This window comes from Pinus tabuliformis, chromosome 1_1, assembly GCF_031772625.1.
Source record: "Pinus tabuliformis cultivar Carrire ecotype Pingquan chromosome 1_1, CPIR1, whole genome shotgun sequence".
Taxonomy (NCBI): domain Eukaryota; kingdom Viridiplantae; phylum Streptophyta; class Pinopsida; order Pinales; family Pinaceae; genus Pinus; species Pinus tabuliformis.
This window is the reverse complement of record NC_142297.1, coordinates 899,718,543-899,743,888: the sequence shown is the minus strand read 5'-3', so window position 1 is coordinate 899,743,888 and position 25,346 is coordinate 899,718,543. Positions and strand designations below refer to the sequence as shown.

Below are 25,346 nucleotides of genomic sequence, written 5' to 3'. Positions count from 1 at the left end.
ATGATGGATAAGTTTTCCTAGATCCTTCGACGAATGCCAATAGGCGAGACATCTTCATCCAGTAATCACTTCAGGGGTGTTGCCCCTTTCAAGGTACAAGTTAACTTGGGCATCCATACATTTGAAGGTCAAATAGATAAAAATACTATAGATAAATGGTTTAAGTTGCTGGAAGGATATTTTTCGGTTCATGATTTTTTCAATATGAAAAAGATTACTTTTTCTCTCCTCAAAGCCAACCCCCACGTCAAGGATTGGTGGGAAAACTACTATTAGCATAAGGATGAGAGGGAAATTTGACTGCTTTCAGCCACACCCACTTGGAATTCCTTTTGAGACGTTGTCAATGAACAATATTACCCTGCTGGGAGCTATGAAGATAAGTGCATAAAATGGACCACATTGTGGCAGGGAAGGAACCAAGAGATGCCAAAGTTCACAAATATTTTTCATACCCTTTGCATGAAGTTGGGTATCAATTATTATGAGCGGTACCTGATACTCAAGTGTCGTGACTGTCTACACAAATACATATAGGATGAAATGGAGTTCTTGGACGTCTCCTCACTTGACACTACATACAGATACGATGTCAAGATTGAGCAGAAATTCAAACGGAAGAAGCGAGACTTTGGATATGTGAATTCGAAGTAAGGGAAAGGCAGCCCCAAACTACAGAACAAAGGGAAAAGCTAAGGCGAGGTGACCTAGGACAACATCATAGCCACAAGAAAATAATAGCACCATGAAGATGAAGAAGGACACGGGGAAGTGGTGTGAGTTCCACAAGAGCCCTACTGATAACACAAGTGAGTGTCATTCCAAACACTCCCTAGTGGCTAAGATGAAGGCTTCAGAGTCAGATGCATGTTCTGACTCTGAGTCAGACCCCGATAAGGGGGATGATAAAGGGAAGTATATTATTGATGCAGATCCCAGCGCCACTGTTTCTAGCACCAAGGTCCAGAATATTAATCCTGAAGACCCAGAGGAAGGGGAGTATCTCTTCCATTCATAGATGTGGGTGAAGGGATTGCCATTGTAGTTCATTGTCGATAGTGGGAGCCAAAAGAACCTCATCTTACCAGAAGTCATTAAGTGGTTGGGCTTGCTGACCACACCACACCTAAAGCCATGCGCTATTAGGTGGCTCCACCAAGGATGAGATATTCATGTTAGCCAGTAGTGCCGCCTTCCCTACAACATCAAAACCTTCATGGATGAGGTACTATGTGATGTTGCTCCTCTTGAAGTATGTGATGTATTATTAGATCAACCATACTTGTGGAAGCGACATGTTGTGTATGAGTCGGCCTCAAATTGTTATTATTACTTTGGTCAATAAGTTATATAGGATACTGGAGGTAGTCCCGCATGCCACCATCTATTTGATCTCTACTAAGAAATGTAGTAAGATTATCTCCTAGACTGAGAAATTTTTTTCCTTTCTGATTCACTCTCAAAATAAGGGGAAGATTGTGGCCACATCCATGGCCCCCAAAAAGTGTTCCTCCACACAACGAAAGCAGGTGGATAAGGTCATAAAAGAATACAAGGACATATTCTCCTCACCCAAAGGGGTACGCTTGCACTGTCAGGTCAAGAATTCAATCGATATGAATCCCATAGCACCTCTACACAATGGGTCAATATACCGCCACTCCATTTTGGAAAATGAAGAGATCAAGCGGTAGATCCAGGAATTGTTGTAAAAAGGGCACATACGACCAAGTTCCTCACCTTGTGGGGCCCTGATTGTACTTGTACAAAAGAAAGATGGGACCCAGAGGTTCTGCATTGATTAACCGGTGCTAAACAAAATCACTGTTAGAAATAGGTATTCAATCCCATAGATTGATGACCTTCTAGACCAGCTCAGCGGGGCCAAGAATTTCAACAAGATTGATTTGAAGTGTGGCTATCACCAAGTACCAATAGAGCCCATATATATATAGAACAATGAGTTCAAATCCAAGGAAGGCCTTTTTGAATGGTTGGTCATGCCTTCCGGGATGACAAATGCCCCTGCAACTTTTATGATGTTGATGGATGACATATTGTGTCCCTTCACCAATTAATTTATGGTTATTTATTTGGACGACATCCTCATCTTCAACAAGGGTTAGGACGAGCACTTGCAATACATTCGGCAGGTCCTTCAGACCCTACAACAAAACATTAGGGGAATTTTGAGGTCTAAAATGGGCCTCCTAAGGAAATTATAAAATAATAGTGGGAATAATAAAATAATATTAGATTACATCATCAAATTTTAGAGGGAAAAAAGAAAAAACTAATTTTTCAACTCATATTTCCAATTTATCTCCCTATGGGTTTACTCAAATTTCGAGTAGCAACACTCATTGGATGCATAATTTGATTCTTCATCCAAGGATTACCCATGTTTCATACTTTCGATGAACCCTGCTACATGAAAAATGAGAAATACATGAAAAATGTGATTGCAATCATGTTTTTCATGTATTTCTCATTTTTTCGTGTAGCAAGGTCCATCAAAAGTATGAAACATGGGTACTCCTTGCATGAGGAATCAAATTTTGCATCCAACGAGTAATCCTGCTTGAAATTTGAGAAAAACCTCAGGGATATAAGTTGAAAATACGAGTTGAAAAAATAGTTTTATTATTTTGTTATTTTTTAAACTTTTTACTTTTTTACTCCAAAAATGGTAAATCATCCCCCATGATTGACATCATCATCTTGAATCCTATTGGTTCTTATAAAGTTTGTTTTGGTTGTACATTTTTAGTAGGAGGCCCATTTTAGACCTCAAAATTCCCATAATGCAAACTATGTGCCAACTTGGAGAAATACGCCTTTGGCATGAGCCAAGTCTAATATTTGGGTTACATCATAGATGAGCAAGGCGTGCATGTGGATTTAGATAAGATCCAAGTAATTCAGGATTGGCCAGCCTTGATCACTCTAATAGAGATTAAGAACTTTTTGGGCCTTGCCAATTTTTATCAGAGGTTCGTGTTGGGATTCTCCCATATCACTTGGTCTTTGAGTCAAATTGCCAAGGGCAGAGTGAAAGCAAAGTTTTCCTGGTATGAGTCCCAATAGAAGGCATTCGTTGAGTTGAAGCATGACCTCTACTCTGCACCTATACTCACATTTCTATACCTACAACAACCATTTGAAATTGAGACAAATGCCTCCAATTATGCTATTGGTGCAGTCCTCACCCAGTAAGGGCATCCGATGGCCTATCATAGTGAGACACTTTCCGATACAATTCAGAGGTATCCCACCTATGATAAAGAGATGTATTCTATTGTGTAGACTTACCGAAAATCAAAACATTACATTTTGAGGAAGGAGATTGTCATCCACACAGATCAAAGACATCTTCAGTTTATACAAACATAAGGGAAGTTCTAGAACGATCACCATTAGAAGTGGTATGCATATCTGCAATAATTCCACTTCAATATTAAATACAAAAGGGAGACACTAATCATGTTTTAGATTTCCTCATTCGACCCCCAATTGTAGCACTGACTACTATTTTCAACTCTTGCAACCACAAGACCTCTGGATGGCCGCAATTATACAAAAATGATCCAGAGTTTTCCACCACATACCATATTATAGTGGATGGCAAGCACGTTCCATATTTCAACCTCCAGGACACATTATTATGCTGCTTGGGCCAAATTGATTTGGGAGGCACATTACAGTCGGGTCACAAGACACTTTGGTGTGGAGAAAACTACGACTGTTCTGTAGAAGTATTTTTATTGGCCTAAACTTTGAGAGGATGTTGGAAAATATATTAGACCTTACACTACATGTGCCATCACCAAGCCAACCATCAAGAAGAAAGGCTTATACACTCGTCTACCTACTCTTGGCTAGTCCTGTGAATCTATCTCCATGGAATATCTATCTGACCTCCCTTCTACCAAACATGGTAATGACTGTGTATTTGTGGTCGTGAACATATTCTCTAAGATGGCTATATTGATGACCTGCAAGAAGATTACCACAACAACAAACACTAACAAAGTCTTCTTTGAACAAGTGTGGGTACATTTTGGGATCCTGCAGACCATTATATCAGATTAGGATAGGAGGCTCCTGAGCACAATTTGGTCAAGCCTTTGGACACTATTGGACACTAAGCTCACCAAGTCAGCTGCATTCCATCCCCAGATTGATGACCAGATAGAGGTCGTCAATGGGATGATAGTGCACATACTCCGCATGTACAACTCCAAGCATCCACAAACCTGGGATGAGAGCCTTCCCTATGTGTATCATAGCTATAACATAGATCTCCATAGCTCGACTGGTTGTAGTCCCTTTCAAGTGGGTCTGGGATTTCAACCATTGTGTTTGATTGATGTTGCCATGCCGCATGTGACCACACAGATAGAATCCACACATTTACAATCCAAGGCTGATAAAGAAATCAATTTTATTGAGTGCATCCAACACACCCACCAATAGGTTCACGACATCTTGGAGAAGTCTAATGCCAAGTACAAGAAACGACATGATCAACATTGGGTGCCACATAAGTTTTAGGTGGGTGAAAATGTTTGGTTGCATTTGCAGAAATAATGCCTTGCTAGAGCCCTAGAAGATCCAACCACTCCAATATGAACCTTCCACCATCACCAAGGCTGTAGGTGACAACGATTTCGAGCTCAACATTCCGCCATTCCTTGGCTTGCACTCAGTGTTCAATATGGATCGCCTTCGGCCATACTTTCCACCATTACTAGACACATCAGACATTCCAAAACAACTAACACCAATAGAGCTAAACCCATAATGCATGGAATAGTCCACAACTAATTGGATCATGGAAAATTAGATCAATAACACTCGCCAGTAGAATATCCCACTGTATCGGGTTGCTAAGGCTGGCCAACTCCTGCACCAAGGCAAGTGGCTCACTAGGGACCAAGTTCAGCAGAAGTTTCCTCATCTCATGGAGGCAGTCAATGTAATGGGGACCATTTCTTCCTACGGGGGGAGGAATGATCTAGGTGGATATTGGTGGCCACCCACCTATTACACTTAGACCCCCACCATTGTTTCTTTCAATTTACTTAATTGTAGCACAATTTACTATTTTTGGTAGTTTTTCGGGTCTTGAACTTCTAAAGTAGTTTTGAGGCCCTAAACGATGTTTTTTTGGAAAATTGGAAAACAAGAGGCTATGGTATGATTTTTTAGTTGAAGGTTGTATTCCCCAGATAGATATTTATAATGAGGCATCATACACATCAAATGGAGATCATATTCCAAAGTTACGACCCTGGGAGTTAATGTACCAATTTACCCCAATGGGGCCCACAAAATTGTGGTGATTCATCTCTTAGTGTTATGTTTTTGGATGTTTATGGTTTTTCATTATTTTTCAATGATAAATAGGCTTTCGAGCCACATTGTAAAATAGTTCAAAAGGAATGTAGCTGCCACATCTCTTTTTAGAGATAAGCTACCATCACTCGAACTAGTTTATTTCCATCATGCATGTAATGATTTACAGTACTGTGTTATTAATGAATTAAATATATTTTTTCACTGTAGCTCTGTGTTTCTTTTTATGTCTGTTATTCATTTCATTCCTGTATAAATCTAGATCAAGTTCTAAATATATTTTGTGGGTGCCTCATCAGTTTACGTTTCCCTGGTTAACAATTTAATGCACAATAATTTAAGCAATTAAATTTCTCATCATTTTTGGTGCCGTTTCAAGGGAGGTTCCAAGGAATTAGATTTGATTGGGTTGATGTATGATTAGATCTCTTGGCCTAAAATATATGATCCTCTTGGAACATAGAGTGGTAGGAATTGTAAGACGAAAGGTAAGAACTTGCACACCCACTTTTGTGGGTTAACTTGCCTCATTAGATCTAGATGATGCTGGTACTATATGAGCCGAAGTAAAGGTAAAAATGGCAGGGGTAAGGTAAATTTTGATATTCCAATTAGTGAAGTTAAATTAGAAAGACCCCCCAATACTAAATTGGCAGGTAATAATGCAGATAGGAAAGGAAAATGTGGAGTATTGAAGAATTCAAAAGGAACATTGGTAGTTGCGAGAGTGATTCACACTACCACATCTCCCCTTGGTTCTAAAATTGAAATAATATTGGGAGGAGGAGCTGAGTCAATACTTCACAAAAATCTAACTGCTAGAATCCTGCCCTTGGAATTTGAGTATAGCTTTTTCAGAGGATATAGAATGATTGAAGGTGAAGGTGAGAAAAATTAGCCAATGAATGAGGAAGAAACAACTTTTGGCTTTCCAATTGCTGATCACACTTTCAAAATGCATATGAAGAAAATTTCTCCCACAGTTCTTCCGCAATTTCAAGGACTAGTAAGTGAGGATCTTGGCACTTTTCTATTTGAATTTGATTTTTTATGTCGTTGCATGGATTATTTGGCTGACAAACAAAAGTTGATGTTATTTCTAGTTACTCTTAAAGAATCTGCTTTGTGATGGTTCATGGGACTATTAGAAAATAACATCACTACTTGGGAAGGCATGAGACATGTATTTCTTAAAAAGTATCAGGATTATTGTAAAGCTCGAGAACTGAAAGAGGAAATATTTAAGATGGTGTAGAGGGAAGATGAAAGCATGGAGGATTATTTGGAGATATTTTTGTATAATTTGCAACGTGCCAAGCAACATAAATTGGATCATGAAATGAAGAAGATTCTTTTCTTGAAGGGTGTGACAAAGGAGTCAATGAATATGATTAATTTGATGGGAGGAGGTGATATTTTTGCATTTACTTTTAATGAAATTGTTGATGTTTGCAGGAGATACTCTCGTGGTCAAGGGTGAACAACTAAGAGCTCTCGAGATCTCCCTAAAAATCATAATTCAACCTCTAACAAGGTGACTAGAATAGAACTAGGGAATATCTTGGAGGATTTTTAAAATTGATATATTAAATAATATCAATTTACAACTCAATAATTTGAGTTTTAGGAAGAAAAAGGAAGAATAACACACTTCCCTTGCTATTTTCTACCCCAAATGTTAGAAGAAACACCCCAGGAAAGACTACCCTCTAGATAACATCGTTGTTTACTCCATTTATGTAGAAGATCACTCTACAAATAGTTGTACCTCTTTGCTTGGAATTAAAGAAGTGTACCATAGGGATGAGACAACAACGAAGCAATTATATTCATTAGCAACCAAGAATTCGTGGCAACCTAGGCCTCAAGGTACATCTTTTGATATTGTTGCTATGAATTTTTCATAGTTTTCTAACTCACAATATACACTGTGGAATGTCACTGCACCATGGAAAATGTGGCCACATCATCCATTTTAGAACTAAACTTGGCAGCAGGGTTGGCGAGGATCAAGTTATGGACCTACACCCCCGCATATTTATCCATCAAAACCTCAGTATCCTCCAAAATATCAACTAATCTTGCAAAGCTACCAGATGACAAGATCTACTCAACAACAACCTCCAAATACTGAACTACATTTTCCTTCCACCCAACCTTATAGACCAAACCAACTACCTATTCAACCTGTCACTAACCTGAATAATAAAGCAATCCAAATTGTTTTGCAAATTGAGTTGCAATATTTCCCAACCTATGTTATTACTCTTGTTATTCATTTACGGTCAGGGTAGGTGCTGTTGAATATCGATCCCATTATTGAAGAAGAGAGAGAGGGAGAAGCCCATGCCTTTGTAGAAGGAACCAGTAGTTTGGGAACCCATCAAAAAATGATAAGTCCTCAAAGAAACCTTATCCTAAGAGGCTGAACGAGAATGAATCAATGAAACCCCATGAGTATGATGTGATCAATGAATTAAGAAACATATGTGTTAAGATTCCCTTGCTACAAGCTATCTGCGATATACCCATCTATGTGAAAATGGTGAGAGAATTATGTTTGAAGAAACCAGGAAGGAAACGAAAAGATCCACCAAAAATTCATCTTGTTGGGGAATGTGTTGCTGCCATTACTGGAAATAATTTAGCAAAGAAATATAATGATTCTGGGAGTCTGATTGTTTCAGTGCATACAAATGGACTATGTATTCCTAATACTTTGATTGACCTTAGAGTGATGGTTAACATCATGACTGCACATTCCATGAAACTTCTTGAATTAACTGATATTCATCCTACCCCATCAAACCTTGAACTAGCATATAGGCGAATAGTTAATTCAGAAGGAGTTTTAGATGATGTAATTGTTTCCCTCGATTTGTGGGAATATCTAGTGGAATTCATGGTTCTGCAAACTAAATCAACAACTGGAGGGCATCCGATAATCCTTGGGAGATTATGGCTTGCTATGATAGACACATTCACAGGATGAATGTCCAATAATATGTTAGGTCCCTATACTACTAGTGTAACCCTTTATTGTTATTAGTTCAACCCCCTTATTATATTGTTGTGCCCATGTAGTCCCCATATTGTTATTATTGCGCCCCATAGAAGACCACTATTGTTATTGTTGTGCCCTTACATTATTATTGTTATGTTGGCTCTGATTATATTATGACCCCTTAGACTCCTATATATAGAAAGGAGGTCTTGTCATTTGTAACATCCAAGAATTTTTTTATTTTTTTTTGCAATGTTTCAGAAGCTAAAAACAAACCCATTTGAGCCGAAATCGCTCTAAACCTCGGGTCTGAATTTCAGATCTTGGCTCGATATATTTTCGGTGATATGATCTAAGGAATTTAGGGTTTTTGTAGGATCCCAAATTATATCTCAAACAGGTGACCTGGGGAAAATCATCATAACTTTCTTTCTGAGCATCAAATTGAAATTTCGTAAGAAGTTACAGAAATAGGACGACCTGTAGTTTCTGTGTATCAGTTTCAGGTCCGAAGGTCGAAACAGTGACACGTGGCACTTCATACAAGTTAGAACTACTGAAAAAGTATATAATCAGGTCATCTTGGGAGATTGGGCATAACTCTTTATTGGAGAATCCAATTTTGATTAGACTAGTGGAATTGGAAAGAGGACACAGAGGGCTACTGCATGTTGCAATTTTAGACCTTGGAGATCTGAAATTTCAGAGATATAATAGATTCAAGATCGAGCTCCTAAAATCAAGAAAAGCGATATGAGGAAGTTTGATGGCAAGGATCCAGTAAATTGGATACTACAGATGGAGCAATATTTTGATCTACACGATATACAATTGTTACAAAAGGTACATATTGCATCTTTATATTTATAACCAAATCAATTTTAATGGTATAGAGGACTTTGTTCTCGTAAACCACTTGTCACCTGGTCAATTTTCACGGAGGAAATGATAGGACATTATGAGGATACAACGAGCAACACCTTCTTTAGCCAAATGATAAATCTCAAACAAAGGGCTTAATAGTAGAGCACATTGAAGACTTCCGAAAATTGAATATAAGGTAAATGATATTCCAAAGAAGTAAAGGATTGATGTCTTCATAGGGACTTCAAAGGATAACATTCAACATGAGGTTCGTCTTTGGGAACCTGATTCATTGGAGAATGAATTTAGGTTGGAAAGAAAAATTGAAAGCGGAATTATGGAAACAAGGAATCCTACCACTCACAACTATAAATATGGAAGTGTTTTTGATCCTAGCCTTCCATAAGCTACAAGGTTTACACCGCAACAATTGGAAGAAAAAAGAGAGAAAGGGCTTTGTTATAGTTGTGATAGCAAATACACTAAAGGTCATAAGTGTGTTGAGAGGAAATTATTTTACATAGATTGTGAAGAGGAGGAAGAAAAGGATCATGAAATGTCAAAAGAAGATGATATACACCAGGAACCAACCCTAGAGAAAGAAGAAATGAATATGACCATATCTTGTAAATCATTGGCAAGAATTACCACTCCTCAAACTCTCAAGATAGAAGGACATATGAAGAAGAAAAAGGTTCAAGAAGTGAAAGATCACATCGAGCATCAAGAAATGAATCTGACCATATCTTGTAATGCATTGGCAATAATTACCACTCCTCAAACTCTCAAGATAGAAGGACATATCAAGAAGAAAAAGGTTCAAGCAGTGAAAGATCACATTGAGCATTGACAACAAGTTCTCCAACTTTTAAAGGATAACCCCAATTTGGTGCAAAATCGAATGAAACAACAGGAAGATCAACATCGTAGTGAAATAAGTTTTGATATAGGCGATTGGGTATTTTTATGAATACAACCATACAAACAAATGTCCCTCAAGCAAGCTAAGAAGGATAATAAATTATCACTAAAGTACTATGGTCCTTACAAGGTGCTGCAAAAGATTGGTACTGTGGCATACAAATTGGAGCTCCCTGCATCTTCCTGAGTGCCCCCAATTTTCCATGTTTGGTGCTTAAAGAAGGTTATAGGTGACAAGCTCCTAGTTCAAACAATATTGTTGGAACTTGATGAGGAAGGAAAAATCATATTGGAACCTGAAGCAGTCACAGAAACAAGAACCTGACAGCTATGAAATCGATCAATTTATGAGTATCTCATCAAGTGGAAGAACTTACCCGCTGAAATTTCCACATGGGAGGATGATAATTTTATACAAAAGCATCTAGAACTACTCAAGCGTTGAGGACAACATTTTTTGAAGGAGAGGGGCATGTTAGGTCCCTATACTACTAGTGTAACCCCTTAATGTTATTAGTGCAACCCCCTTATTATATTGTTTTGCCCATGTAGTTTCCATATTGTTATTATTGTGCCCCATAAAAGCCCACTATTGTTATTGTTGTGCCCTTAAATTATTATTGTTATGTTGGCTTTGATTATATTATGACCCCTTAGACTCCTATATATAGAAAGGATGTCTTGTCATTTGTATCATCCAAGAATTGTTCATTTATGTAATGTAAAGGAGGTTGCCCCCTCGAAGAGGTTGATTTCTAAGGCATGGATCTATCTTTTCTATCTTTTGTGAGCTGGTTCCATAACATAATATGTTCCCACAGAGGATTTGTAAAACAAATTACTTTGTACCTTCCCAGAGAAGTCTCTCACAAAATTAGAGGAAGTCCCTTGGTTTGATGATTCAACCAGTGATGCATAAGTGGTTAACTTATGTGTACGATTTATCGGGTATATAATTTATAGGAGTGTTATGAAGAAATTCAAATTAATTATTTTTTATGTAATTCAGATTCTTATGGTTCTAAAGGTCTTCCATTAGAGGAGGTTTTAAAAAGTGATGTACAAGAAACGAATGATCTAACCATTTCGTCTTCATTATGCAATGCTATTGAAGCTCCATCACAAGAGAGAGAACCATGTTGTATTTTTGTGGAAGTAAGTCTTGGTCAATTTTTGAATATTAGTGGGGAACTTACTAATGAAGAGCGAAAGGAAATTATACAAGTTCTACTTGAATAAATAAATGCCTTCACATGGGATTATTGGGACATGAAGGGGATCAAGCTTACGATATGTTCTAATCATATTTATATGTAGGCCGATGCTCGCCCTGTCTGGCAACCTCAGAGGTAGACAAATCCAACACTCAAGGAGGTAGTGAAAGAACAATTACAAAAGATCCTTGATACAAGCTTAATCTACTTGATATCTGATATCAAATGGGTTTCCATCTTAGCTTTTGTCCCCAAATATTTATGAAAATGGCACGTGTGTGTAGACTTTTGTGAGTTGAAAAAATCTACTATGAAGGATTATTTCCCCCTTCTGTTTATAGATCAAGTCCTAGACATCCTAGTAAGAAAGAAATATTTCTTGTTCTTGGATAGGTTTAGTGGGTATAACTAGATTCATATAGCTCTGAAGGATTAAGAGAAAACCACTTTCACTTGTCCTTGGGGAAATTTTTCTTAACGAGTTTTACCTTTTGGTTTGTGTAATGCCCCAACCACAATTCAAAGAGGAGTATTGGGAATTTTTGCAGATCCAATTCATCATTACGTGGAAGTGTATATGGATGATTTTACTGTTTATGGGTATTCCTTCAAAGAAGCTTTGGAAAACTTAAAAAAGTATTAATTAGATGCCAAGAAGTACACCTCGCCTTGAGTAATATAAAATGTCGGATGATGCTAACTAAGGGTGTAGTGTTTAGTCATGTTGTTTCTGCTGTAGGTATCGAGGTTGTTCCATCTAAGATCAAGGTCCTATCGCAGTTACCGATCCCTACAACAAATAAAGAGGTGATAAGTTTCCTTGTTTTTTCAAGGTATTATCGACGCTTTATTGAAGGCTTTACAAATATTGCTACGCTTTGTTGAAATTGTTGTCTAAAGATGCTGCTTTCTTATCGACTGACTAATGCCAACATGCGTTTAAAACTCTAAAAGAAAAACTCTCAGTAGCCCTCATTTTGAGAGGCCCAATTAGGCTCTACCTTTTCACATTTCCACATAAGCCTCAGACTCTACTTTGGGAGCTGACATTGGGAAAAAAATGACATGTGTTACTATGCCATTTATTACACTAGTAAAAATGTAACCCCTACTGAATTGAATTATACTATGATAGAGAAGGATTTTCTCATGGTGGTAAATTTTATATAAAATTTCATGCATTATATTACAGGTTGTGAGGTTTTCATCTACATAGAACATGCAACTATCCAATACCTTATAAACATGTCAATAACTAGCAATCAAATCACAAGAAGGATTTTGGTACTATAATAATTTAATGTTACAATTATAAATTGACACGGTAAATATAATTTAGTTGTTGATTTATTTTCTAGGTCGCAACATGAAGAATATAATGTTCCTGTAAATGTATATTTTATGGATGAACAATTATTTGTATTTTCTACTCACCTACCTTGGTTGCAGATATTGCAAATTACATAGCTACAGGAAAACTACCACCGAAGTTTCCTGCTCATGAGAAGCACAAAATTATAAATAGAATCCCCTACTATTATTGGATTAATGGTATTTATTTTATACAGGTGTTGATATATTATCATCAGAAGGTGCATTCACGAGGGTGAAGTACCAAATATTCTAAAATCCTACCACAATGAGCCTTGTGGTGATCATTTTTTCAGATAAACACACTGCCTATAAAGTATTGAAAGATAGGTATTATTGGCCCAATTTGTTCAAAGGTGCAAAGAAATATGTGCGCCAATGTGATAGATTCCAGAGGATGGGGAGGCCAGTTGAAGCAGACAAAATTCTGTTATATCCACAAATATTGGTCGAACGACTTGAGAGGTGGGACTTGGACTTTTTAGGTCCAATCAAACCAATGTCCTAAAAAAAGAAATACATTCTAGTGTGCATGAATTATGTTATGAAATGGGTCGAGGCTAAGGCGTTAGCTTGAGAAAATGAACAAGAAATTGCAAATTTTCTGTACGAGGTGATTTTTATGAGGTTTGATGTACCAAGGGAGATCCTTATGAACCAAGGAACATAATTCACATCCAAATATACCCCTTACTATCTGCAAGTGAACATGCAAGTAGAGTCCACCAACAAATTATTGGAGGCCATCCTCACCAAGATGGTTTAAATTCACTATAAGGACTCAAAGGATTGGTTAATTGAAGCTCTCTAGGCCTATAGGACAACGTGGAGAAGTACTACATGATGCACACCATACAAGTTAGTTTACAGGAAATAGGTCCTTTTGCCGATTAAATTCCAAATTCATACCTTTTGGACCACTGCTCAGTCTAGATGGGATTTAAGTGAGGCACACGAACAAATATTGTTACATCCAAATCAACTACATGAAATTAGGAAATGCATGATCCAATAGAATGTGTTGGTGCAAGAACACATAAAGAAATGACACGATAAGTTAATTCGACAAAAATAGTTCGAACAGGGGGACTGAGTTCTCCTTTTTGATTTGAGATTTAAGTATTTTAAAGGGAAATTCACAACTCATTGGCTGGGACGATATGAAGTAGACACTATTTTTGAGAGTGGATCAGTTCAAATCAAGACCATTAATGATCACCATACATCTTTTCTTGTGAATGGGCACAAGCTGAAGTTCTGCTAGAAGCCGATGTCCAAGGAAAAATTTGTAGCATAAATTTGTAAAGACAATGGGATGGAGGTAGTAAAGCAGGGAGATTCTCTTCTTGCCTCTATTTTCTCCTCTTAATTCTTTTCTTCTTAAAATAAATGGTTAAAAAATAAAAAAATGGGACCTAATTGTGTAAACCACCTTGTGGCATGGGTAGGTTGATAAGTTGTTGTTATTTTCTTTTCATACCATAAATCTTCAAAGATTTTGTTTGTTCTTGAGTTAGTTTATGGGGGATTATCTAATGACCTCCTTCTAACAATATTTTTCTCATCAACCTCAACACATTATCTAGGATTAAATACTAGAGACTATTTGCATTACCTTGAGGCTTGCGGACATTGGTGGCAGGTTCTCTCATTGGTGAGAAGTGGCAATACATCAATGTCTCTTAGTTACCAGATCTTGCAAATGACTCGACTTCAACATATTTATTCGTACCTCACAATATGTATTGGGGTACCTTGGATCTCATTAACATTAAAGGCGAGTAGCCTCACATTGATTAACGATATACATCAATGACTGGTAATATGATGACTCCCTCATATTCTCAAATTTAACACATTCATTCACATGATGAGAGATTGTGCCAATGATGGACAAAATGTAAAAGATTCTTGATTTTTATTCTGATGCAGCAAATATTGGATTCGAGAATGGTTTTAATAGTTACTAGATTTCACTGTAGAATTATAAATCATTTCCCTACTTGAAGGAACAAGAGTCTATTGTGCACAAGATATCAAAAACATCAATAAGTGAAGAACATAAGCAAAAACCATAACAAAGAACCAAAACAACATAAGGAATATACTTGGAAACCATCTGTTAGAGTTTTCTTCTAGAGGTGCAGTGGTTACCGAATTAGAGGCTCTTTGTGATAGCTTGAACCCTCCTGTAACCGTGTGAAAACATGAAATTAGAAGTGGTGTCCACTCTAGTAACTATTGAGCACCTACTAGAAAGATGGAATTTTTTTCCCGCTCATAGTAATAGTTAGTATTTCACGATAATCTAGGCACTATTGTTTTGGTAAGTGTGACTTTTGGGAATGATGGTAAGTTGTTTTTTGATTTAATATATGTTTTATTGGTAAAGAGTACGATCATGATATTAATCACTATACTCGTAACCTTTGATATCCCCTCATGCATTACACATGTGTGATATTTCCATGTAGTAATATGATTCGAAACTAGTTTTATTTGTGCAATTATTGTCATAACTCGCCATAATAGAAATCATATTGTTTTTCTTCCGATAATTCACCACCCTTCTCGCTAGCTTCACACTGAGACAAGAGAATTGGGATTTCATCACTCTCCCTACATTGCAAGAAAGATGTTGAAACCTCCCATTCCTCATTTCGATCAGAGCAATATATAATTTTTGAATGAGTATCCGTAGGGATGTAGACATTTCGAGGAGGCAAGTTGGTTGTCATTTTGTGAAAAATTCCAAGGTCATAATTTTAAAGTTACCAGGGTCTTCACAAAGAAATTTAATAGAATGGTAGCTCGATTCAATTAGTTGGAATTTTTTGTTTCCAAATATTCAATTGCGCACTATACATACCTTCCACATACAAGGGGAATGTGGGTTCAAAAATACCTTGAAGGAGTTTGATTGCAACCAATTCTTGATACCTAAACAATATAATTCAAATTGGAGCAAGGGGATCCCTCATGCATGGGTTAAATAGGAGTGGCATGAGGTGCTATACTTGGTTCATAATTATATTACATGTGAGGGAAGGTATGTTGTAACCTTCCGATATCATTTGAGGTTCTTGCTATGTTTCAAAGAGAAGCAAAAAATGAATCTTTCATTTTATTTATTGAGGAGTCTATCCAAAATGGATAAAAATGTCCAAGATTGCCTTGAACATGCAAAAAATAACATGCTTCATCATGGGCTTGTTAAAATCTTACTGGAAGTTGAGTTGAGGAATTAGGGCAAAACATGGGACATTTTTCTTTTCTCGGGATTGTTTGGTCAGGTGACTCTCTCGTACCCTGTGAAGAAAGGGAAAGAATATAGGTCTAAAAGGAAGTGGAGAAGTGCCAAAGATGAATGTTCCTATGAAGAATTCATTTTGGGTGAAAGTGAACAAGGTCGTGGTGAGGCTGAGAAAACCCCTATTTCTAAAAAAACTAAACTTTCATCAGACAAAGAGACCCTAGTTGGCCAGGAAGAGGAACCCTTTACTAAGAGGGAAAATACCCCAGTTAGCAAAAAAAAGGAATGTATGGTCAAGGAAAGGAAGTGATTTATTGATAAAAAGAAGAAATTCTCATTCAAGTCAAAATGAATTTTAGTGGAGATAAAGAAAAAGTCACAGAAAGAGGGTTCTCAGAAAAAGAGAAAGGGTACAACTTCTGCAGCAAAGAGAAATAAAAGTCAAGGAACAAAGAAGAGGATAGGATTTGGGGAAGATTTAGATGAGGTGGTGTAGATAAAGATTTTTCCTCATCGGCCGTATGCCCATTCATTGGATTGTCAAAGTGTGAGTGTAGAGGGATCATCTGGACCTGCAACCACTCCCTTAAGAACTGTTGTAGGACCAAATTCTATTAATGAACCTGTGGACACTGTGGACGAACCAAAGACAACTCCATTAAGTCTAGCTGTAGACTTAGTTTTGGTCGAGTGCGTGGTGTCTCAGGTACTATGCAAAGTTTTGATAATAATTTATTTAACTTTCCCTGTTCTGATTTAGAAGAGGAGGATGTTGAAATTTTGGTTACAAAATCCAAGTCTATGTGGGATGTTGAACTTAAGGTGGAAAATGACCTTAAGAAAGATGATTTTGGGTGTGAATATGCTGATATTGTTCCAATGGCTAGTCATTCTAAAACTAAAGTAACTAAGGAGACTTAGGTTCTAAGTACACATGAAATTGAAAAAGAGGAAAAGATATTGGTGTCAGGAATTCCTAGAGTTGAAGTGAAGACTAGTGATGACCTAAGAAATGAGGAAATTGATAAGATGAAAGAATTAGCATTAGAGATATATGCTTATAAGAAAGACATCGAAATACTGCTTGGGGAATTAGTGGAGATGCAGATACCGTTGTAGCTCAATCAAATGTAATTAGTGAAAGAAGAAAAAGCATTAGTTGTTTTTGAGGGTAAAGAAGAGAAATTGCCAGAAGAGTCTAAGGGAGTAGTGGAATTACAATAAGCACAACAAACAATTGAAATTGAAGACTTGGTAATGACAAAGGTGGTGGAAGATAAACCTATTTCCAGTAAGCGGTCTAAAACAAAAAATCTTCGACACCAAATTAAAAAGTTCAAAGATCAATGTGCTTAGTTAAAATTAGAAAATCAGGATTTGATGAAGGATAATGCATGCCTGAAGCATTAGAGGAAATTTTAGCCCAAAATTTCCCATGAAATTTTCACGTAAACCAATAAAATAATTTAAATTCAAAAAGAGGTACATGTAAATATTTTGGAGGGAAATTAAAAAAACTGTTGTTTTCAATTGTATTTTTGGCTTATCTCCTTGTATGTTTACTCAAATTTCAAGTGTATACACTTGTTGGATGTAGAATTAAATTACGCATCCAATGATTGCCAATTATGCATACTTTTGAGAAGACCCAGATTGAAAAAAATTTGAAGATCCATTAAAAATACATGTTAAACAAACTTTTTTACTATGTCTTCATTTTTTATCAATGTGAGTCTTCTCAAAAGTATGCATAATGGGTACTTGTTGGATGCAAAATTTAATTTCGCATAGAACGAGTGTCTACACTTGAAATTTGAGTAAACCTCTAAGGAGATAAGCCAAAAATACAATTAAAAAGAGTAATTTTTTTTTCCCTCTAAAATTTAAAACTCTTATTTTATTATTTTCCTATTACTTTATTATTTTTCCTTAGGAGGCCACTTTTAGGCTGAAATTTCCTCTAATGAAACTTCAAGATCAGTTGGTTGTTCAAAAATAGATTTTGGGTAAGCAAGAGGAATCATAGTAGGCTAAGTGTGAACACATGATGCATCGATATAAACGAATGCAATTGAAGTATTCATAGGCCAAATAGGAAGTCAGGAAAAGCTCGATCTTCTGGTTCAAGCGACTAAGGGAGCTATGCACGAGGACGTGCACTAGTCTGGGCATGGGGGAGCTAACGAGTCTGAAATTCAACCCTCCCAGAGTACCTCCCAGACATCCTCTGATACCCAATTACCTCCATTTCGTCTTACATTCCCTTACAAATTGCTGCTTTTAGCCATCTTCGAGTATTAGGGTGGTTATACATTGTTATTAAGCATTATTTTCACTAAATCGATCTATATTTTAAGTGAAATTGGCTATCTAACTCTTTTGCGACATTGCAGTTTCTTTACCCAAGCTATAGGAAGGATGACAACTGACTACCATAACATAGAGACCTTGTGCTCCAAGCTCCAGTTACCTAAAGCAATCATCGCTAGAGTTACCGGAAGGAGGAATGAATAGAATAATCAGAGTCAACCTAGATATATTTGCCAACAACCTATCCATCTAGAAGTTCTTTTGATCTTCATGTAATATTTTAAGTATTAGATAAATATTCTTAGATAAGAAGATCATTTTATATGTATATTTTGTTAGCTGGGCAGTTGCATCCTACATTGTAATTTTGGAAAGTTTAGCAACATAGTTAGAATTGTTTGTAATGCTTGTCGACCTAAACTTTAGTGCTTATAGACTATATATATTTGTGAGACTAGCCAAACAAGGTTAGCTGTAGTTATATTTTTGAATTGTTGTTGCGGCCATATTTGCCATTCCAAAACTATATAATTTTGTTTTTAGATGGTTCAATACATATATCAAAACATTGTTGTTGGTTTACTTCGTGTTGTAAAATATCTTTTTGCTTGCAGTACTCCTAGTCAAGCAGGGTCCCCTGAGCTGGGATGCACTTGCAGTATTGTATCGGTGTGATTGTGTGAAGCAATGTGAGTTTATTTTACAATGATATTTATATGTTTAAATTCATAGATGAATTCTCTTCTGTATTGATTGAAGACTTGCATTTTATGCATGATTCTGCACCTACAAGTTGAATTGAATTGTTGAATAGGATAAGGGTCGTTGTGTGTGAAGTAATCACGACTCATGGATCCAACAGAGGTTGTGATTGTAACCTTAGGACTCGAATTGAGATTCTTTGATTAGTCGGATGACTTTTTAGCCAACATTGTGTGATCTTTTAAGTTAGCTGTTTCAATTACCAGGCTGATTACCTATTCCTTTGATGTTCGTGAACTGAATAATTTTTGTATTTAAATCTTTAATCTTTTCATGTGACATGTGAGGAATGAGTGTATTTTTTTTTTGCAATAGAATAATGTTAGAATGGCATTACCTTTGATTCATAGTTAACCAATTATATCTAGTTCTGCATATATTTTGTGGGTGCCTCATCAGTTTACGTTCCCCTGGTTAAAAATTTAATGTACAAAAACTTAAGCAATTAAATTTCCTATCACTAAGGGTAACCCACATTGCAATTTGCTTCCTAGATCAAATCCAGTTGATTTGAGTAGACCATGTCTAGGGTGTTTTCCTCTAAATTCTTCATCAAATTGCAACGACGATAATAATAATGAGCCTTCAAGGTACATGATTATGAATGTTACACAAACAAAGTACTATGTTGGAAGTTTAGTCATTTTCAAATATAATAATATTTCTGTAATTTCTACATGTCGAGATCTTTGCTTGTCTAATTGCTCCTGTAGCTTCTATTTATGGGGTTTCTGAAATGAAACCCTATTGTTGGACACTCGAAAACCTTCTTTTTAGAGGTTTTCAAGATACCAATTAAACGTTTTCATGAAAGTCATCCTCATTAATAATAGTGGAATGGAATCCTCAAATGGGCACCTCTCTGACATTTGAAACATCAATCCCATATGCAGATACTTCTAGGAACTATTGTTTATGTTACATTTCCGGTGTGCATGTTTAGCCTTTTTTGTAGTAGAAACATATTTATTATGAAGAATACATGAATCTTGGATGATTACATTTTTTTCCGAGGACTTCTATGAATTTTCCCTTCATGGATATGCAAATGGCAACAAACAACTTCTGAGAGATGATTGGAAGCAGTATGAAAGTCTAACAATTTTACTGCAGAATATAAGGATTTTGATTTTGAAATTTGTTTCTACTAATGGGAGACCACTTTGGCAAGTGGTTTCAGAACTGTATACAAGGGTTCATTCTCAGATGGAACTTTTATTCCTGTGAAATTTTTTGAGAGACTACTGCCACAAGGAGAGATGAAATTTAAAATAGATGTGTTACTAGTCTATTTGGCACATCACTCCCGACAATTAGATCAATACAATTAGGACTTATCAAACCCTAATTTAGTTGCTACATGCCATATACAAGTCATCAAATTGAATGCTTTCATCCATGAAAGTTTCTTAACTTGAAACCCTGCTAAAATGCATCCTTGGGACACCAGCGCAGCCTTGGTTAGGGGTAACTGTGTTGCAGAGTAGGTAGGCCCATTTAGACCTGCACTGTAGTGCACTTAGGCCCACTTTGACCTACGTTGGGTGAGAATGAGCGAAATTGGCATAGGATTCTAGGAATATTCCTTGATTATAGAGCATTCTAGAAGGATGCCCGACTCTTATCTCATCCTATGAGCTCGACATTGGATAGGCTATGGATCAATTATCCCTCTATCCTCTCATCCATTTCTCCATGGAAACTAACTCCAATTTGGGAAAACCATTCAATTCCAAATTTATGACAAAACCACTTGCATTTCCCTATAAATTGACCACTCATCATAGTGATCAGGGGTTGGAATTTGAAGATTGTAGAGAAATACTATTGGTTTGAGACTTGAGTTCATTTTCAAGTAATGTTATGCTACTAGATTGATGTGCTATTGGTGTGATGAGGGTTTGGAATAAGTTGGATGAGTGACACTGGATTGAACCTCATTGTGTGTAACTACTTCTTCTACAATCAATAAAGTTGTTTGTTCCTTTTCCCATATTCTTGTTCATATCTATGATGCATATATGTTTCAATGTTGTCGATTCCATTTGTTTATAGTAGATAGATCATATGCTTTGATCGTTGTCGTCTTCTATTTCTGTTGATAGGTACCAATTGAGCGAATTCAGTTCGAGCGGGAGTAATGAGAGCAATTCAAAGGAGATCAAAGGAAGCGAAAGATCACAAGTAGGTTCCTTCATCTCATCTATATATTGTAGGAAAAGGTTAAACCACTTTCTTTCTATTGTTCTAAGTGTAACTACCCACTTAGGGAAGATGTACTTATCCGTAGGTATAAATTCCATATAACAAATTGGTGACCATATTGGGGAATGACCATCGTTCCTGGTAGTTTACCCTTATCATATTACATCCTAGTAGACTTTACTTGATTTCATTGATCTCTTTTCAGTCATATTGAAGTGTTTTTGGTTAGAAAGTGTGCTTAAATGTCTCCTGATTGGACTCTTTGGCACCAACGCAGTGTTTTTCTTGACACAGTGCGCTGTAGAGCAACCTTATGTTAGAGACAGTGCACTGCGATGCATTGTCTCCCACTCAGGGCTGCATTGATCCCTGTTAAGCCAAAAAACCCATCTTTTTCTTGGTATTTTCCAAATTTTCTTCTAATGTTGTTTTCTAAAAGATCAATGTTTTCTATGGCTCTGAAATCAATTTGCATTTCTTTTCCTAGCCCTACTTTGACCTTGATTGTTTAGTGTTTCTTAAGAGATTTCTTTATCATTATCAATTCATTGTCAAAGTTAGTTTACATCGATTAGTCTTTTCTAAAAAAGAATTGTCGTAAAGTCTTCATTTCTTTGAAAAAGAAACTGTCGTAAAGTCTTCATTTCTTATAAAAAGCATTGATTGATTGTTGGTGCATTTAGCTTCATTATGTTCATCTAAACATTAAAGGAATGAAAAGAAAAACATATATAATGCATTTAGAAGTTTGTGTGTGCTTGTAGGAATAGTATAGGGAAAGTTGGATTAGATGTGCTCTATGCTCTTTGTTTAAAGATTCTGATTGCTCTATCCCTTTTAGTTATGGTTTTCATTATTTAAATCAAATGAAAAGAATGTTTCTCATCATAGTTGCATTCTAAGAGTTTCAGAAACATCACGCGGTGAACCTAAAAGACAAACTTTTAAACAAGATTAACTAAAATTTATCTTAATTAACCTAATGGAGCATTGTAACTTAACGCATAACATTTAGAGGTCTAGGCTAGATACGTGTTTAGACGTCGTTAAACATAGTAGCTGTTGCTAATGGTCTACGATACATTCCAAGTGTGTTACCTCATTCCACGTACGTAAGTATATCATAGCTCGTCCACGTACTTTCAGGTATGTAGGGTGGTGTTATAGTACGAAAAGTATAAAGGAATTCTCTCATTGTGCGTGTTCGCATTAGAAAGCGCTAACATGGATTGGGCCTCCACGTACTTTTGGGTATATATGGGAGGACTACATTAGGTTTCTATCCATCCATAGGTAACCGAGTCGGCTGCCTTATATACTATGATACACCAAAAACAACATTCGGGGAGATTGCATGTACGTATGTTAAGTCCTTGGTTTACTGAGGCAGTATATTGCAGTTCATAGTTACTTGGTAATCCTTTTGTCTAGATTACCCTCTTTTTGTTTATTTCTTTTTGTAATAAAATAAATCAACAATCGTGGAGGAAAATCAACCTTTACCCTGTCGTTCACGGAGGACAACGAGTAAACCGCCTTTACCCCTTGAAGCTACACCTAGTTAGCAAAAGCGGTCTCGTTTAACTGAGTCTAGTACATCACAAACTTCTGGTTCTTCATTTAATTTACCAGAGTCACCTATACTGGTAAGTGATGTGATCCCAGTTACTCCTACTATTATTGGTTTATCTACTACTAAAGTGGAACCTTTACAATTACCTGAGGACACTAAAAGTGAAGTTAGTGAAACGGTAACTCAAGTTGTCCAACAAAAAGTTGATCTTGAACCCAAAGTTTTTCAACAAGAAATTACCTCTGAACTTGAATCTGTTCAACCGGAAGTTGATCCCAAACCTATCACAGTTCAACCAAAAGTTACTTCTAAACCAGAAGTTGTTCAAGAAATTCATCCTGAACATGTTTTTCTTTTACCAAAACACTTGGATCTCGAAGTTGAAAAATCAGAAGTTGTTCCCTTACCGTAAGATGATCAACCAATTTATCCTTAGACATCTATAACTATTGAGACTTCTCCTTTACCGCAGAGTCAAACACTAGAAATTTATTACGGACCCAATGGTGAAATCCTTCCACTTGGTTTAATTGCTATTGAAGAGGAATGTGAAGAAGAAACTTCACCCATAACTCCAACTCGTTTTGGACCAGGGCTTTATCTTTATCATTCTTATTCTTAGTTAACTGCTCCTTTTGATCCTATTTACTTTCAAACTCCCGTAGATTCATTAGGAGTTTTATTGGGTCATTTGACTATGGTTGAAACAACATCCCAGATTGTATGATTTGTTACAGATGCGACATCATCTACTGTCGCCACTTTTTTGATGTTTACCACAACACCTAAGTCACACCTATATGGTGTTCCATCCATCCCATTGGGTTTCCAAACATTATCTGGAACTCACTCCGGTGTTGCTTCTAGTCCATGGTCTTCACCCATGTTGTCCATCTGAATGTTACCTAGTTCTTCACTTACGGATAATTAACAACTTGATCCATCAATTCAATATCAAGCTGGTCCATCTGGCTACCGTCCAATGTATCCACTTTACACTGGATTACCTCCATATGGAGAACAATATGCCCAATCTGCTTATCCTCAATTTTCTAGGGGGCAATCATATGATAGTATACCGCCATCTTTAGGTCCAAATTATTCTGGAATGATTGTTTGTGTTACATAGTAATTTGTCACCATCCCTGTTACTCCTCTTGTCGTACCTTGGAGGACTCATCCCGGGAGTTATAAGAAGTGACAAAGTCTAAAAACACTTGCATTATGTTCCCCTGAGTATGTACTTCATGTTCCCTGAAGACACCTCCTGCAGATTATCCCTGAAAAGTGCTCTTTTTCCATTGGCGCAAGTCCACAGTATCTTACCCGCGCCAATCATGGAGATCCTCAAAAGAGGGCGTGACCATTGGCGCTCTGTCTTAGAGCAGCAGTCGCGCCAGCCAAGTTTGGTCATGCTTTTTGCCTTAACGCACGTCCGACTGTTGTTTCCTTCATTACATGGAGCTTTTCTGAGGATAAAAAATCAGCTTTATGTCGAGCTCTATCCTATCTCCATCTTTAATGGCTTTTGAGGATAATGTTAATCCACAAAAGGTGTCCCGGTTCATCGTATCCTCCTCCCTTCTTCATCTATATAAGCTTGTCATTATGCATTGGACAAGCTAGTGATGGTAGTGATAATCGTTAGTCATGGAGTGTTAGATGTTGAGTTCTTGAGTTCTTGGAGGAATGCTAGTGAGTGCTAGAGAGGTTATGCTGCCGGAGAGGAGATGCATTGCAAGACACATATAGTTACTCGCCCAGCCAGGAGAAGGGTCGACGTCAGAACAATGGTTGTAACTTTTCCTGTTTATTATTAATTGATGAGCGACTGCTATTATAGTTCCAATCTCATTGTCTATTATGGTGATGTGTTGATTTATTTCCTTTCTGACTGAAATATAGTTGTGCCTTGGTAGCTTTTATGTTGGTATTTGTCTCTTCCTTTGCATGTGCAGGTGTTAGTTTATGATCTGTTGGAGCGAGGGAGCGGGGATATCAACTCTGCTTCAATCATAGCGTTGGACTCCAGGTTGGTCTTCTTGATTCACCTTTGATGCATAACTAGGAACTTGCGTAGCAGCGTGGTTTGATTGTGGCTAGTTCTGTTATAGGCTAGTGGGATCGCCTCTGTCCGCAGAGGGGATTTACCTGTCCAACAATTTGGCGACTCCGCTGGGGAGGAGCTAGTTGATTTTTGTCTTGCATGTTAATTTTCTTCTGCTTGCTTGAGTGAATGAGCTTCCTGAGTCAGTTTTGAGTTTATTCTTTACTGTTTGACCCATCTGAGCACTGTCAACCCGACCTGAGGTCGTATCATTTATTTTTCTAGTTGGCAAGCTTAATTGGCGCGGTTATTTCTCTAACAGTCGCGCCAGTTGGCGCATGTTGCTCAAAAGCAACTCGCGCCAATCCTGTGGTAGCGCAAGTTGCAGGCTGACAGTCGCGCCAGCTCTGTAAATTTTGCCTGTGCGTGGGTGGAAAGCTCTTTCAATCTCTTTTTATATCTCT

The 25,346-nt window shown here is 37.0% G+C and overlaps 1 pseudogene; it reads left to right on the top strand.

The window, feature by feature from the left end:
* Positions 1 to 844: 844 nt before the first annotated feature.
* LOC149217310 (ATP-dependent zinc metalloprotease FTSH 2, chloroplastic-like) overlaps positions 845 to 25,346 on the top strand; it is a 139,473-nt pseudogene continuing 114,971 nt past the window's right edge.